Here is a 5,137-nt window from a genome sequence, read left to right on the forward strand (position 1 = left end):
AACGAATAATTAATTATTAAAAATCGTTGTTTTAGGCCGGCCTACCGCGCAATTCGAGCGCGTGGCGAGATGTGCGCATAGCAATATCGATCGCCGAGCGATCACATCTTGCCACGCGCTCGAATTGGGCGGTAGGCCGGCCTAAGACAACGATTTTTAATAATTAATTACTTGTTAACTATTACGAAAATTGCAAAATGGTACAGAACTTTTCCGTTCATCTCGATCCGTTCTACCTTCTCAAAAATTTTGTCGGATATGGAAAGACTCACCCTGTATACATATATACTTGCATCAGAATTATTAACTTACAGATTAAATAAGTACAGATATAGACATAGAACGATGTACATACACATGTAAGGATACTTTTCGGTTCACTTTTAACTACGTAACGGCAGTTTTCGGAACAAGTGACAGTTTTCGAGTCGGCCTTGAGAGCTTTGAACGTCCATTTGAAAGGTGCGGTAAACGGACTCTAAATTTGAATCAAATTGTACATATTATTATTACGAAAATTTTCTCATAAAATTTATCTTAAATTTTCTCATAAAATTTATCTTAAATTTTCTCATAAAATTTATCTTAAATTTTCTCTTAAAATTTATCCTGGAAATCATCATGGGACGACTTGGCATTTCGAAGAATTTTATGAGTTTTTTTTAATTCTTTGAAACGCCATGCTGTCCCACGATTACACAATTTTCAGGATAAATTTTAGAAGAAAATTCGCGCCGTGTACATCGGTGTTGTTAATGTACCTTATTTGTATGTATAATAAAAGGGTTTACAATCATTACGAACAAACCATTTGGTCTTTTCATAGCGTTAACTTAAAAATTGCTAATATGTGCAAGGACATTTAAACAAAAAAATTTTTTTGTTTAAATGATGCCTTAAGGTCTTAGAAATAAGGTACAATAGGTTTTATAATGGGGAAAAAGATTTAAGTGCTTAATTATTCCATGAACTAAAGCTGAGCATGCTCCGAGCCTCAAGATTCTGTGTGCAGTGCGCTGATTTATGAGGTTTATTGTGTTGTCGATGTGATTTTTGATGAAAAACATTTCAGCGATTTCTCTTTTTCACATCGGACAAACAAAAAGACACATAAAGACATGCATTAAAGAACACAAGAGAGACATCACTAAACCAACCACATCGCAATCTGTCGTTAGCAAACACCACATTGATCACAATCATAACTTCGATTGGAACAATCCCTCGATCTTAAAAATATAACCGTATGTATCTACAACGATGGTTTATTAAGCATAATGAAGATTATGGAGGTATTAGGCATAACAATCGGGCAGAACTGCTACAATTTTTGCACGGAAGCTGACGCGCGCCGCATTAAGTTTTCGGAACGATCGCTGACTGATGCTGCAAAAGAGGCTCGGCTGTCTTCAACATCAACCAGAAAGGAAGAAGAGGAGAAAACATAAATTTAGAAGGCCAATTGTATGGTGCAAGCATCGCAGACTAGAGGTAAATAAAAAATTTCTATCGATAATGCTACATAAAACTTTAAACGCGTTTTTCGCAAAACTGCATTTTTTAAACTTGCCGGAAACATAACTGCATAACTGTATTATCAATCTACTTGAAAATTTAACTGTAGCTTCACAATGACATTATCTAGGGAACTACGTACGGATTTTACGTTTCATTGTAAACTTTTTTTGTTATAAACGATTATTCACGCAATCTTTTACCTAAAAACGAAACTTCTTGTTCAAACGTGCGTCAGTTTTACAAAACACGGTATTTTTTAATTTCCGTACGTACTTCCCGAGCTAATCTTATATAAAACTCAAAAATTTTTTATTTTTTGTTCCAGGTCAAAAATTGGAGGAGGTATGTTTCCGGTCGTGGAACACTATCTGTGAGAAGAGGCTTTCTTTGCTGAGCTCTGGTGCCGCCATTTTGTATAAAAAAAATCTATAAAAATTTATAATTACACTTCAAAGTATGTGCAAGAAAGGCCTTTAAACGGATTTTGTATTCCACTCATTATATTCCCATAAAAAATTGTCAAAATTAGGTTGTTTTTCCGGGCGCTAGAATGGCATTGCTCCTTAAGGATGGAACTTAATACGTCAAGAGTGGCATTAAGGGTTCACGTGCGCGACCGACGGGGGGTGGGGACTAGGCATGCGCGACCTACGTGCGTGCATGCAAAATCGATGCAGCAATATCGCGAATTGCACAAACGACAGCATAAAGTAGTCGCGCTATCAGCATACCCGGCTGAATTAACTTAACTCCGCTACGCGGCTGACTACGCGGAGTTCGAGCTCCACGCCCGCCATAATCGCAATTCATCGTCATCGTTAATGTCGCCGGCTGGAATGCCGACGTAACACCCGATACCCCTGCACTGCCGATAATCCGGTCGAAATATATGGGTGTTTGCCCGTCCTGTCCTCGTGTTACGCACAGAATGCTCCAAAGTTGTATTGTAATTATTTATTATTTCTAAAATGACGCGAAATAATGTTTTCCTACCTAGCTGTTATACCGACGTGTCGGGCAATGCTGTAAATACAGCTTTTTACGCTTCGTGCATAACTCGCCCTGGATAACGGGGTGTGCCATTGGCCCCGTAGAGATCGGAATTTTGCAGGCGCAATTATTTGTCTTGCAATATTGGCGGTCGTGACTTTATTTCGAAATCACGTCCGAAGCTTTCAAGCCGAATTACATTTTTTCCAGATGAAATAGAACCGTCTCTATGGACACACGTACGTCCCATATAATCCGTAGAATTGAGGCACTACGAATTTTTTTTTAAATTTCCCACAAAACTTTGCGGGCACGTGACGAATTTCGAAATTATAAATCGGAAAAAAGAAAACTTACACTCGAAGAGCCTGCACTGTCACGTTACGTATCTCCGCGAACTCATATCTATTTAAAATAGGAGGTCACGATTCAATTATTACATTTTTTACTATAAATTTAACGGAGGAAATTAAACTTGGGAATTTTTACCTGATAGTCTACACTGATAAAAAATTTGAATCTCATTTTACTGTGAAAATCGGTGGTCATTTTTAACCTTCGAATTACGCTGTTAAAATACGAAGTAATTTGTAATTTTCCTTCAAAACGTTAAAATTACCATTCAAATGAAATTATGTTTCCGTTAAATATTTTTTCAGTTTACTGTCTGATGTTAAAAATACATGATTTATTGTAACATTCCCTTTAAGATAGTAAATTTATGGCGCGCACAGCATACTAGGATGATGAAATTCTCTCTTGCGCACACTCCACTTTACTGAAATACTGCGATATCACTAATAAAAGAGTAAAATTCCATGTCGAACTGTAAATTTACGGTATAATAGTGAAATTTAAGCACATATATGAAAAATTATGGATAAACCGAAAGCAAATTTACAAATTATGTGACTAAAAATACCAGATTCAATTAATTTTTCATAATATTCCTGTATTTTTAATGAAACCAAAGGAAAAATGTGAATTTTATGTAAAAACTCATGAAAATTCAGGCAAATTTACCAAGAAATGAGTAAATAAGTAAAGGAGTAAATTCCTTTGTAAATTCGTATTGATTTTTATCAGTGTACTATCGAGTACCGACCTTTGTCCGACCTTTGTCCGACCTGGGGAAGGTCGGACCCAGGTCGGACCCAGCATAGGATGCTTTTTTCCGATGTCTTTCATAAACTCATTCATTTTTCTCAAGGTGATTAATGAACACCTTTGTCAAAGATGTCAAAGGTGTTCATTAATTACCTTGAGAAAATGGATGTTTTTTTACAGTAGCTTCACAACAATATTCTCTTTGGAAGTACGTAGCCGTTTCTTGATTGAATGTAAACTTTTTTTAGAAACAATTTAATGCTCACAAAGATTGACTTATGATATTGAGACAAGAGTAACATGAAAGTGTAATAGCATTGGATCCGAAAATTTTTTCAGTGAGTGTGTATATTTTCTATCCAACATTGTTTCCTTTCCATTCAAGAAAATTAAATAATGAGCACATCTTTTTCTTGTTTGAATTACATAAAATTGCTCCATGTAAGTAAGTTTCCCTTCCTCTGTTCCCAACGCAATGTAATCTCATTTCAAGATTTTCACGTTAAAACTGAACACCTTTCAAAAGAAGAATATTCCTTTTTTCTGTGTATCATGAGAGAGACCAGCGAGATCGTTTATTGAATTATTACACGATTTTTCATTGAATACATGTCAGCTAACACGCGTCGTAATCGAGACGACAATCGATCCTACCGATCTCCGACCCGCGTTTCCCTCCCGGTTACGAAATTTAAGAAGGCGAGGATTCGGCGACGACGCGCCGGGCGACGCGGAAGGTCGAGGAGCCGCGGCGCAAATTCGCCCGGCGTTCATCCCCCGCGTACCGGGACGCGCGCAAGAACGTTAAAAACCGGGTGCGAAACGGCGGCAGCGACGACAGGAGGAAAGACCGTCGGCCGTAACGGAGAGGGAGAGGGCTCCGAGAGCTTCTGACAACCCCCTCCCTCGCCCCGACGAAAGTGGAGGGGGAGGGGGGGGACGCGCGGATGCCACGTGGGAGTGGCCGAGGAGCCGGAGGCTGCGCCAATGGAACGCGGGAGGCGTTATCTCGACGCACATAGTTACTCTACCTCGCAGCGGTACATGAGCGTAAGTCGGTGTGTGCGTTTGCCATCCACGGTGATACCATACACGTACGCTCGGAACCCGGTGAGCCTGGAACGGGATGATGATGACGGGCAGAGGGGCGGTGGGGGTGGGGGACGAGGGTCTCGCGGGTGCGGGAGCGAGGGAGGTCCCGTATCGGCGCGGCGATACGGTAAATAAATAATATATTACGGAGGATACGCGCGGGTAAGTGCCATGACAAGCGGTACGCGCGATCATTAATAACTCTATCAATGAAGGAGGGTAGCTGGTGTGATGACCGCGTAGGCGCACTCGGCCCCGCCGGGTGTGTATTACATCAAGCTGGACCGGGGTGGCGCGAAGAGTCGGGGGGAGCGTGAGAGGGTAGGGAGATGAGCGAAGGTGCGAGGAGGACAGCGAAGGCGGGAGCTGCGGGATCGGCCGCCTCGCGGCTGTTGGTCCATGATACGCGGAAGGGGGGAAGGGAGTCCAG

The sequence above is a fragment of the Vollenhovia emeryi genome, unplaced genomic scaffold (assembly GCF_000949405.1).
Source record: "Vollenhovia emeryi isolate VEMERY1.0 unplaced genomic scaffold, V.emery_V1.0 DF939303.1, whole genome shotgun sequence".
Lineage (NCBI taxonomy): Eukaryota > Metazoa > Arthropoda > Insecta > Hymenoptera > Formicidae > Vollenhovia > Vollenhovia emeryi.